Source organism: Melospiza georgiana, chromosome 4 (assembly GCF_028018845.1).
Source record: "Melospiza georgiana isolate bMelGeo1 chromosome 4, bMelGeo1.pri, whole genome shotgun sequence".
NCBI classification, from domain to species: domain Eukaryota; kingdom Metazoa; phylum Chordata; class Aves; order Passeriformes; family Passerellidae; genus Melospiza; species Melospiza georgiana.
The window spans coordinates 20867755-20881023 of NC_080433.1; positions in this window are offsets into that span (position 1 = coordinate 20867755).

Genomic DNA, 13269 nt, shown 5'->3' on the forward strand with positions numbered 1-13269 from the left:
GCTGCGTGGGCACCGCTTGGAGCTCTGCCTAAACAACAACCCTGCGCAACAGCGCCGGGAGCTGCAATCAACTCGCTGGGCTAATTTTTTTCTAATTTTTTTTTTCCTTTTTTTCACGCTCCCAGCCAGTGCAATATTTGCTCTGGGGCCCTTTCGAAAGAGAAAGCACGCTGCTAGCGTGTGAGAGAAGCCGCAGCTCAGGTCCTCTATATTTAGAAAGCCAGGATGTCATACCTCGCCTTGAAATTTTCATAGTCCCCTGCACCCCACCCACCCACACACGTACACATGCTTGCGTCTGGAAAATGTTTTTCGGTCTTAGCGAAGGGTGTTGGCTTAGGGGGATTCGAGGGAGGTGCAGAGCAACAACAGCAGCTCAGGCCCGGGCGCGCAGCTCGAGGCCTCCTTAAGGCAGCGGGCACGGCCGGCACTGGGCACGGCCGGCACTGGGCACCCCCCGCTCCCGTGGCTGCCGGGCAGGATCGCTGCTCCTTTGGGTCTGTAACACAAATCCCAAAGCATGGCCAGCACTGGGGACCGCTCCTATGGCTGCCGGGCAGGATCGCTGCTCCTTTGGGTCTGTAACACAAATCCCAAAGCATGGCCGGCACTGGGCACCCGCCGCTCCCGTGGCTGCCGGGCAGGATCGCTGCTCCTTTGGGTCTGTAACACAAATCCCAAGGTACGGCCTGTTCTGAGGCGTAGGGAAGCCCTGTTCTGTGTCACGTCAGGCAGTGCTGGACTCTCAGCCAGCCTCATCTTGGCCAGGTCATTTTTGAGTGGCCACACACAGACTGCAGCACCTGTAGCAAAAACTCCAAGAAGGTGAATTTTGGGGGTAGCTCATCTCTGCAGTTCATCCTCCCCAGGGGTTTTTCCTTTCTGCTAAATGGCTGTCTCTAGTAATCTCTACTCAGTAGCATTTATCCTCTGCTAAATTGCCTCTGTAGCCAAATATCATAAACAGTGATTGCGTCTACAAAGACTGGGGTACATTTTTCTTCTGGTTTTGGTACCTAGTCTCCATCCCTTTGTCTGAGCAAATGGTTGCAAGCCTCAACTAAACTTCAAACTTGTTGAGGGGGATCTGACGATTTCTTTTTCCTTTCTTTTTTAAAGAAGATTTGGGCAATACCTATTTAATTTGTTACCTCAGTACTCCATAAAGCCATCTTTACATTGGAGTAAAAGATGCAGCAGGCCCCAAGGCTGGCTTACAGTGGCTGGCTGCGGAGACAGCATGGTGCTGAGGCCACCCAAAGTCACCAGTGTTCACCTGGGTGCACCCAGGTATCCCTGCCTGGCACAGACATCTGAGACACCAAATAAGAGCAGCAGCCTGGTCTGAGAGGAGAGAATAACCTGCAGAGGGTGATTTGAGGACCTGCCTCTCCTTCAGTCAGATGGATTATGACTGATGAGTGCTGGGCTGACCTCAAGTTACAGGAGATATAGAGAGTGACACCGATTAAGGCAGCCCTCGGCTTTCCAAGCCATGATTGTCCTGGAAATGAGATATTTGAGCTAGACAGGGTTTTAACCCCATTTCACTCTCATACCTGTGTAAGGAGAACTATTTTTAATTAGCCCAAAGCTAACTGAAGAGGGATTTCTCCTCATTTCAGTGTAGGATTTCTCTTTCACCAAAATGATGATGAGAGGAATCCTTTCCCTGATCTGTCCTCCATGAGGCTGCCTCGGACCATCACTGCTGGAGCCACAGCTGCATGCATGCAGAGGTGTGTGGAAACCACCCTAATTTCTTTTTTGGGACATTTTCTTGCAGTTCCACAGCTGCCAGAGCTGACACGGGGAGGGCAGGGGAAGCTGGTGTCCCAGATCCATAATGTGCCCGAGTCAATCAAGCCCTGCAGCGATCCCCATTTATACTGACACTACTGGTCACCAGGGATTTGGTGGGATGGTTTAGGGAACAATCACACTGAAAAGGGAAGAAAATAGACATTTACACTTTCCCTTCCACCTTGTGAATCCAGGCAGGAGAGGAGCACGCACATGAAGGAACCCAAGAGGAAATACAAAATCCTTCCACCCTGTTTTGCTGCCCAAACCTGCCAACACACTGAGAAACAGTGAAAACGTGCAGAAAATAAACCCCCAGAAATCAGGCACTTCGGGCTTTTAAGGTCCAAAGTGTTGTTAGATTAGAAATGTGAAAATTATTGTATTTTTATGGTTTGTCCAATTCTTCCAGACTGCCTCAGGTGAGGACCCAGGCAGCCAGGCTTCTTTGGTGTAACCAAAGGAAGAAAATTTTGTAACCTGACTGGGAGAGGGGAGGGATGGGAAAGAGCAGTTTTATAGGATGTACTCATATATCTCTATATATATATATTCTAGTAAGGCTACTTTTTGCATAGATTCAGCTTTTTTGTTTCTTGTGTACAAAAGGAAATTGTAGGATCTCAGCTGGCAAAATTCTGTGATTCTGAATCAACAGGAGGTACATCTCCACTTTATTTCTAATAGAATTTTTCTGTCACCCCACCCAGGTTTCAGTGCTTCTCTTGCTTCTCCATTTTCCAGTGAGGCAGGACTTTCCTGGCACACCCTCCCCTGACCCCACAAAAGGCACTGGGTCTGTGGGCTCGTGTGAGTTGCTCCTGCTTAGCCAAGGCAGGGGAGGCACGATTTGCAAGCGGACTCCTGAGACTTTTCCTGAGTTCTCCAGGCACTGATTATGCTGTTACTTACAGCAAATTATAAAAAAATGACAGAGATCTAGTGCTTGAAAATCCCATAGGATAACTGCCTGCTAATAAACAAGGGCATTTCATTAGCCTAAGTGGCAAGTGTGGCTACTGAGTGATGGGAACAGCAGGCCCTGGTCTTAATGCCACCACATTACACCTGAAAGGGAAAATTTGGGACCTGGAGACAACAACCAGAGACCCCTCTGCGCTCAGGTGCTGCACTGAGTAAGAGAGGTTTGCAGGGCATGTAGGATCACAGGGTATGAAGGCTCAGACTCATCCTCATCCGTGAGGGAAGCTGAGCCCATTTGAAAGGTTCATTCCAGCTGGAGCTCAGTGCCAGGCTGGCTCCACTCCTCATCCCCAGATAGTTCTGGGGTGACAGATCCTCAGCCCTGGAGGGAAGAAGCAGGTAGAGTAGAAGAGGAATAAAGATTTGTTTGATTTTTCTTTGTCTGAACATGGCACATCTTACTGCAAGGCTTTCCCCACTAACAGGAACATGTTGATTGAGGCTGGTATGGAGTCTGATGGATTTTTTTTTCAGTGCCTGTATGAGGATCTGATTCAAGGCACTGAAATGGATGAAAAACTAACTCATATTTCCTGTGCCACTGAAATGGATGAGAAACTAATTCATATTTCCCACACCTAATACAAAGCACCATTAGCCCTGCTGCAGCACAGCAGGGGCAACACCAGCTATTAAAGAAAGCGGGTTGATTAAGGGACAACCTTGAAGACTAAAAATAGTCAGGGAAATAAGGATCAATGCCATATGAAAGCAAACACGCAGTCAGTTGTTATCACAGAGTTTTCACGTGATGGTCTGTGCACTGATCTCACCCGGAGAGTGTTTGTTTTGGACAGTCTTAAAGGGTCCGGCCCCATGGATTGGCAGCAGCACGTATGGAGTGATCCGAGAGCACAGGCTTGATCCAAAGTCCATGGAAGTCAAGGCAGTGACTCCTCCAAGCACTCCCTGCAGGAATCACTCTGGGTTTGGAAAGATATGTTGCAGTTAAAGACATTGGTCTGAGCTTAGGGAAAATGTACTGACACTGTCACTGTCAAATCCAGCCAGAGACAAGTGAAAAACAGAGGGGTTGTAGCTAATAAGTGCAACACAGAATGAAAATAAAGTGGCTGAAGGAAAACTTGAGCAGTCAAGGGAAAATGCAGCAAGTTAAAATGAACTGCCTTGGCCCAGACACATTGCACAGAACATGCAGTGATTTGAAGGGGAAGAGAAGAAGGATGGCAGGAACTCAGCATCCTGCTTTTTCACAAGCCTCAAAAACATCGCAGGCAAGGCAAGAAGAAAAAAATACATGGCTTTAGTCCTGTCTGGGAACATGTGGCACAAACTGAGGCAGGGGAGATTAAATTTGGCTTTGCCCTATTTCCCTCCTCTTTTTTCACTCCCCTGCTCTTTGCTAGTATTAACTGAGCTGCTTGGTCCTCAGCAAACAACCGAGTAGCCAAAATATGGGCAGGATTCATGCCATAACCAAACCAGCCAATGAATGAAATAAGGCACTTGTTTCCCAGAGCAGAGGGAGGGGAAGGGGGGGATTTAAGCATTTCTGTGTGGTGTTGGAAACCCACCTTGAGCAGAAGCAGTCCCTCAGCTCACACAAACCACCGGCGCTCCTCTGACGTCAATTGGCAGCCGCTGGTTTGCACCATCCCAGGGCTGGCTGCAGCAGCACAAGCAAACAGCTCACCCAGCCAGTGGGACACACGGTGAGAGGCGAGTCCTGCACCCCTTCCCTCTGCCTCACTGCTCTCCAGCATCACCCCCTGCTCTGTTCTCAGAGGCAAAAGGGCGCAGACCAGCTATGGCAGGCGTGTCTCAGGCGAGGGGCACGTTGGCTGGCACGGGGTGGGTGGCATAGGGTTGCAGGGGGATGCCAAAACCTGAGGGCGAAGTGTATCTCTGCTGCTGAGGCCCTCGGGAGTCAGGGCCACCCCTGAGCTGTGGCAGTGCCCAGGCAGGCTGCCAAGGAGAGAGCAATGCTCATGGAGCTACATGAGAGGCAGGACCTGCGTCCACAGGGAGGCTGCTGCCTCCATGAAAGGGACGGCTGATGTCCTCCAGCCTCTCTCTGTGATCCTGTGAGAGAGGGTTTGGGAGAGCTTGTGAAAGAAGGATGGGAAAATTACTGACCATGGCACATACCACAGGCACTCATCCACTGTCCCCTTTCACTCTTTCCATCAAACAGACTCCAGGCCTGAAGGCAGTGGGAGCAGGAGGAACCTGACTCCTCTCAGGGTGCTTCCTGCAGCCCACGGCAGGAGGAAAAGGAGGCAGCAGCTGTTCAGCTCCTTCCCTGCCCTCCCACACCGGGTTCCATCCCATTCCAGGCCATCCCAGCCCAGAATGCATCCCACAGGGGACACAGAGGGAGCTGCAATGCAAGAGCTGTGTCTCATCACTGCTTGTAGGGCTGGGCAGCCCTCGGTTTCGGGGACACTGCTGAGGCAGCAGTGGCAGATGAGGCAGCCTGGGGAGCCTCTGGGGACCACGCACGGCTGCCTTCCTGGGCTGCACTTTTCAGCAATGGCAGAGCAACCCACTCCCTTTCTTCCCACCTGAAAGGCCTCCAAAGGCCTTGACCTCCAGAACAGGACATAGCTACAGCCCCTGCAAACCAGACTAGGTGAAGCTGCCCTGAATGAACCCACAATGAAGGCAGCCAGAATTGCTGATTGCTCTGAAAATTAAAGCACCTTTAACTTCCCTAACTGTGCTGAGGGCTGATCAGGAGCCTGGCTTGTGTGGTGCAGCACAGAACCCCCACTGAGGTGTCTGCTCCATCATTCCCATGGTCCACACTCATTCCTGGAAAAAGCAATGCTGTGTGGAGCCACAGGCTGGAACTCAGAGGCACAGTGGAGAAAGGAGGCTGGATATGAGCTTTTCCCAAGCCAGAATCAGTTTGCCCCCAGCACCTTTGCTGCTTCCAGAGACAAGAAGTGGGCTGAGAGGGTGTGTTGTTATGTCTCTTCACAATACACCTCCTTGTTGGAGACCCCTTTGTGGAGTTCCTGGACCTCCATTTTAAATGCTCCAATGCATAAGCCTGCCCTGGGACTTTAGTTTGAACCTGTTCATTTCATGGGACAGTGGGAGAATGTGGGTCTCTTTTCCCAAACCTGCTTTTACAAGTTTTGGTTGAAATGCTCACTGAGAAGGCAGAGGGCCCAGCTGATGCCCTGCAGGGATGCAAGGAGACCCAGTTTTGAGGCAGGACAAACTCAGGGACCAGCTGAGGGCCATGGGCTCCGTGGGGAGGCAGGAGCCCTGCAGGACAGGGACACAGGGGGAGCAGCAGCTGCCTGCAGAGCCCAGGGGCTGGCTGGGGCAAACACAGCAGTGGGCAGGTGTTTCCATCAGCAAAACCTCTCGAGAGCAGCTACTTGCTAAAATAGATGCCACGCAATCAGCTGAAAAAGAAAGTGCCCGTGCCCAGCTGCCTGCTGCAGGCACAGCACAGAGCAGAGTGGCTATTTTTATCAGGGACAGCCAAAGGCTGTGGAAGGTGATAGGGGCAGCTGGCAGAGGTTTTCCCTCTGCACCATGCCAGGGCTGCATCCCAGCAGTTCCCCGTGCACCTGGGCATCCTGTTTGGCTGGAGGGCCTCTGCTCACCTTCCCTGGAGCTGCCATCCTCCTGCAAGCCCTGTCACCATCAGCTGCACCTGATGGGGATGCCTTCTGGGGATGCCCTCACTGGCAGTGTCCCAAAGGGGAGTTAAGAAACAAACCAAGCCACCCACACTGTGCTGGGTGCTGAGAGAAATGAATCAGCCCCTCCTGCCTTAAATCATGGGATCAGCCTCCGGGTGACCGGGGTGAACTCTGTGTGTGTGTGGTACTTGGGAGTGGCCATTCCTCATCCTTGGGGCACCACGGGGCTGGGGGCACCTCCCTCAAGCACAAGGGAATGAGTGCTTGTGCAAAGCAGCACCCTGGGGGCCGAGGAGCCCAAGCAAACCTCCCCCAAGACATTGTGCAAGCAGAGGGAATGTGTGATTTCTGGGCACACTGGCTCTGGCAGCAGCATCCCACAGGCTCCTCTGAGCAAGCCGTGGTAGCACAGCCCCAAGACTCACACCCCAGCATGTGGAATCCAGCCCTCCTCCAAATGTCACTCCGTGCCTCTACAGGCACCACCCAAACCCACCTTCTGCTCTGGTGAAAGCCTGAGTGTGGTTGTGTCATCTGCAAGGAGCAGGATGGCCCCAATCTTCCAGCCTTTCTGCTTGAAACTGGTGGGCTTTTTCCCTATTTAGTGGGCCACGTGTGTTGTGATAATTGTAGCAAACTAGGGCAAGTAAAAAAGAAAAAAAATCTACAAGAAAAGGGGAAAAAAAAAGTAGAAATGTTGTTCTTCCTCCTCCTCTCCTCTAAGATACCCTGCAGCCTCCATCCAAAATGCCCTTGCTGTATCCTCACAGGCAGCTCTCTGGCTGGGAGAGGCTGGCACTCAGCAGTGCCACCAGATGCTGATGGGAAGACCACCTTCTCTGGGACTGAGCCTGAAGTTCATCCTGTGGGATTGCAAGATTCACTGCTGATAGCTACTCATTTCCATGGTGATTATTCCCTTCCACACACAGAGTAAATGGCCTGTGTGGCTCTGAGCACCACAGGAGGCAAAGCTGTCGTGGGAAAGCCAGCCCCAAAACGCTTGGAGAGAGGAGAGGAAAGGGGGGTAATGATTTGCCCATCATGGACCAAGCTCTCAGACTTGGCAAATGCCCCTGCTGGGATCCAGACCCCGAGCAGGCGGTCACAGCTTGGTACCACCAGTTGTCCTTTGGGTCATTTGGAAGCTGGCAGCGCAATTCCATGTGTGCTAACAGCAGAGCACAAATCTGAGAAACACAAACCCAGCTCTGCTGCTGACCTCCAGCACGGTCCCAGAGAGCCACAGCATCTCTGTGCTCCTGCCCCCAGCCCTTTCCCTCCCCACTGCAAACCTTTTGGCCGGGGACCGTGGGTTTCATGTTTGCAAACAAGCGTGTGAATCATGCGGGGCAAACCCGCTGGGCTTGGGGCAGCATTTCTGATTTACACCGCTGTAAATTACTGCCTCTGCTTTCAAAAATGTTGTTATTCTGTTGGACAGGGTCCCGGTAACTCTGCAAAGAAGGGAGTGGGAGAAATTCCTCATGGATGAATTCCTTATGATTTATTTGCAACCACTCGCCTTGCGCAAGGCTGAGCTCCCCACGAAGAATGACAGGGGACACGAGTGACCTGCAGCTCGTTTGTCACCACCATCTGTCACCAGGGCCACGCAGAGAACCAGGCATGGAGCAAATGGAGGCCAACCTCCTGCTCCAGGGTCCCGGCAGGCTGGCACCAGCAGGACAGGGCTGGGCAAAAGGCTTGTCCTGAGCATCAGGGAGAGGCCACACGGGCCCCCAGCACTGCTCTGCCCTCCAGGTGAGCAGGGCAGTGCTGCTCTGTGGTGCTGAACACTTGCTGCTGCTCTTCAGCCTCCAAAGCAAGCTGGGCATCTTGGCTCATTCTCTCTCTTGGGCAATCCCATGGAGCTGCTTGGAGAAGCTTCAGCAAAAGGATTTATTCAGAGGCTTGTGTGTGTGTAAAAGTGCAAAACTTATTTCTGGGCTAAACAGACGAATGGGGATACAAACATTGTAAAGTCACCCCAGGACATTGTGTTAATATTTGAGGTGTGTGCAGCTCATGTGCTGTAAAAAACAGTGTCCCACAGTGGATAGTGGCTCCAGAGCACTTGGTGCTGTACAAACGAGCACTTGGCTGCTTCTGCCTAAGAAGGAGCTCACAAGGTTGTTTTTCACCATTGCAACAGGAAGGTGGAAGAAATAAAAGAAGATACAGGACAGCTCACCAGTAAAATGCACATTGTGACCCAAGGTATTCATTCATCCTTTTAGCAGCAGGTCCAGCCAAAGTCGCTTTGACTGATTAGGAAAACTTTCCAAACATAGATTAGGGGTCAAATAAGAAGCTCAGCCATGAAAATACTCATGCTGGGTGGAGGATGAGGAGGGAAGTAGAACATCCTTGGGGAGGGAAGTTGCTGAGAGCAGGGCTGGTGGGGCAGGCACAGGCAGGAGTTCTCAGACTGTGCTGCAGCCAGGGATGCAACACAGATGTCCATCAGGCAGGATGGTTCAGGAATAGAGGTCACATCTCCACAGGATGACCCTCCTGCTGGAGCTGTCAGAGCTACCAGGAAGGCTCTGATTGCTTCTCCTTCTGAGAATGCATTTATCTGTGGGTAAAAATTAGGACCTAGTCTACATCAATCTTGTTGGTTAATTCACTGAAAGTGGTCTGAAAAAATATAGATAAAGACTTTCCCTTGTTAGTCACCTTCCAGTGATGCATAAATGCTCTGACAGACAATTACCAGTGATATTGATTCTAACTAGGACAGAAAATGAACAGGTAAGTGTGAAATAGAAATTTATTTATAAAGATGCAATTGAAACAAAATCCATCCTGCAGGTCTGAGAGTTTAAGAAGGAAAAAATGCCTTTACTGTATGTCTTTGCTCTCTCTGCTGAGGTTTGGATGCGTCCTCAGGAGCGGGAAGGCCACATCCCTGGAAACAACAGGCTGAAATAAACAGGCAGCATGGCAACAGCTGAAAATAGGCATGAAAAGCAGCCAGAGAGGGACCCTCAGCCCAAGGCAGAGCAGTGCAGCATCCATCAGGCTGAGCCGGTGCTTGCTCAACCCTCCACAGCAGGACATCAATAGTAAATGCATTTTAAAATGGAAAGTAAATCTCAACTGTGGCAAATGTGGCTGTAGGTGCTTCTTGCAGAGCTGGGACATGGAAAAATGCCACCACCACTGGTGAGTCTCCATTTGCCTCTCCTGGAGACCTGGCCTCTCTTAGCTCTGTGCTTGTGTGTCCTGCAGCCTGGGAGCTGCAGACTCTCACTGTCACAGCACTGAAACCCTTTTGCAGGCTTGCCCTGTGCCAGAATCCCGCGGGAGGCTGTGCTGTGGCTGCTGGCCCCCAGCACCAGGCTCACTTTCCCCAGCCACACATCCTCAAGCCAGGCCAAGACCTAATTTGCTGGCCACAGGCTGGAGGTGGCTCTCGCTGGGGAGGGAAGGCTTTTGCCAATTTGTTATTAAATCACAGCACTATTCATGCCAGCATTAGGCTGTCTGGGACTAAATGCACAGCAACTGCATACCTGGCTTCTGCCAGACAGCTTGGGGCAGGGATGCAGGGAGAGCTGGGTCTTTGAGCAGGGCTCTCCTCCTGTGGCTGACTTGAATCCTTGCCCTGCTCAGCCTCTGTTGCTGCCAGATTCATGACTCTCACCCTGGAGGTACAGGAGGGAGAGAAGGCCTCTGGAGATGTGCTTTGGTGTGTAGGAACCGCTGCAGTGCTGAAGTCCTTTTGCTGCTTCATCCCTTGGTGTTCAAGCAGCTTGTCCTCGCCCCACCCAGAGCCACCACTCCTGGCAGAGCTGTGACAGCACAGATTTACATATCAAATGGACAATTGGCCCCAGGATGGTTCCCAGACACCCCCAAGGCTCTGGGCTTGGAGGAGCTGAGTGTCACAGGAGGTCACCTGGCAACAGTGAGGGTATCCACGTGGAGCTGCATTCCCCAGCAGTGCTGGGTACCTGTCCTTGTGGAGAAGGAGATCCTCGGGGGCCACCAGCCTTCCAGGAGCGGTTCAAACAAAACAGGAAGGCTTATGAGCAGATGTGGTTGCTGCAGCACTGCTGCCAAGGCTCTGCTCCACAGGCATCAGCTGCGGGGAGAGGTTTAACCTGAGCTGCAGTGCCACATGCCTGGCGTTGGTACATAAACAGCCTCCAAAATCATGAGGGGGAGTGTGTAGCTCTTTCAGAGCCGACCGGATGGTTCCCTCACTTGACATGTCCTCGTCTTGAAACAACATCACTTTGTTGAATTTTGTGGCTTTCTATGTGGAACAACATTAGCTCATCCAAGTCTGTGGTTTATTTGAAAATGAAATTCCGGTAAGCTTTTGTACCATCTGGCAGCGTCCAACCGAGTGAGGTTTAGCGAGAAACCGCTGCACACGTGTGCACAAACACATACACACACCAGAAACACTGTAATCATCATAATCAGTACTTGCAGGAAGCCTGGCATCGTCAGGGCAAGGGGAAGAGGGAGAAAATCAGTGTCTGACTCCTCTCCCAGCCGTTTGCCTTCCGTGCGGTTGGCTCCTTCCAGCAGAGGGCATTTTTCGCGGCGTCCCTCCTGCTCCGCTTCTGCCCCTTCCTTCCTCTGACGTGAACTTCCAAGTGGCTCCAGATGTAAATCAAACACAGCTGGGGGAGCTGCGAGCCGGCGCGCCCCGTCAAATTCACAGCTGCTGCAGGTCACTGCCCTGCTTTGGGGGAGAGGTTCTGATGTACACCAGCCTGGCCAGAGGCATTGAGGAGGGCCTGAAGTATACAGGAAAGGAGTGGGGCTGAGGTGAGAGATTCTTGGTCCATGCAATAGCTGAAGTGTTTCAATAGGTGGATTCCCTCCTGGCTCTCTGGTCCAGGCAGGAAGCAGATGCTCGATGGCAGATGCTTGAAATTTTGTACCACCCATCTCACCCTTTCTCTCCTCCTCCTACATCTGTGTACAGAGACCAAAGTGAGAGAAGATGTGGCCATCACCCAGATACACAGGAGACCACCAGGCATCCATCTGTCATCTTCTCCCCTTCAAGAGGGCTTGATTATTTCTTCTCCCTGGTATCCAGGGATAGGATGCATGGGAAAGGTTCAAAGCTGCACAGGAGAGGTTTAGAACTGGATATTAGGAAGCATTTCTGTACCAAGAAGGTGAGGAAACTGGAGCAGACTTCCTAAAGGGGTGGTCAATGCCCCAGGTGTGTTTGAGAGGCATTTGGACAATGCCCTTTACAATGTGCCTCAACCTCTGGTCAGCCCCAAAGTGCTCAGGCTGTTGGACTGGATGATCATCATAGGACCCTTCCAAGTGAAATATTCTGTTCTGTTCTATTCTACTCTATTCAGTTGCTTTCCTTAATTTCTTTCAGGTTTCTCCCTTCTTTCACACTCAGCTGCTCATGGGTGTAGTATTAGATGTGTCTGTGATGGAAAAGAAATGGTGGGGAACACGAGATGGTGGTTAGGACATGGAGGGCATTTTACTGGGAGAGCCAAAGCCAAAGTCCTCTGGAGCCAGCAGGGAGGTTTCCAGTCATTCTGGAAGCACAGGGTGCCTATACAGGTTCACCTCCACAAACTGAGGGACAGAGGAAAATTGATGTAGCTGCTTTAAAACAACCCTAAATTACAGTAGAGATCTGCTTTTGAGAACAAGCAATGGGAGTCTGAAGGATAAGCTCTGATGATAAGCCATCACCACTGAAAGACTTCAGATGCACGGAGGTCACGCAGTGCCCTGCTCTGAGGGGACTTTTTCCAGCAGCAGCTTGATTTTTGCATCACAGTTTCCGACTGCATGAGCAGGACTTTTGATGGAAATCTTTGTGGATATCTCCATTCAGAACCGGCACTGCTGGATTTCAGTCAGAATGCATCACATGCATTTAAAACCTGTGCATGCACATCTGAGAGTATTTTTTCCCTGCACTGAACCTGTGACCCTGAGGCAGGTGGAGGGCAGCAGAGGAAGGCAGGGTGCCCTCGGCCCCAGCCTGACAGGGGTTGCTTTGGCCTGACTGCTGAGTCCCAGCTCCTTCCTCCACATGAGATCACCGGCACCAGCCTAGAGCTGCTGACAATAGCAGGAATCGGATCACCTAAGAGCATCCCCTGTGATCCTGACCAGAGAAATAAAATAAAATCCCCTCCATCCACAAAGGCTTTAAACCCAGGCAGAACAGCATTTCCAAAATGTAGCCCTGGTGAGGCGCTGCTCCAGCTGAGCTGCGGATGGGAGGCCGACACGCTGTGATAATCCTGCTCTAATTCTTTTTTTACAAGGATTTTTTTTTTAATATATATATAGTTTTGCCTCCGGCATATGCTGTACCAGTGTAGCAGCTCTTCAAGTACCATGTTTTGCAGTGAATGTGTGAGTGACAGCACCTAAAAACAGCAGCTGTTACATAAATAAGGCTGGCGCTTCCCTGCGAGCGCCGCCGTGGCAGTGGGGACAGAGGCCAGCACAGCCCAGGGATGACATCACTGTCCTGGACAGAGGGGCACAAAGTGGGGGACACCCCCCAGGGCAGCCCTGGGCAGGGCTAAGCTCCCCAGCCCTCACAGATTGTCACCTCCCCGGGGCAGAGGCTGCTGAGTGCCTGCTGTTTGTCACCGGTGATGTTCCTGTCACTGCCATCCTGTAAAACAGCAAATGGATAAAAAGAATAACCTAAACCATGGATTTGTGGCGTCTCACACTTATTCTGCTGATGCTGTGTATAAGGATTAACGTGGCCGTTGTTCCAGCATGATATATGTTGTGTCTTAATGAGCAGCTTAATTATTTTACTTAGCAGGAGATGGCCAATAAAGTATTAAGAAGCCAAATTTGGGACTTGCTTTCCTTTCATATTAAG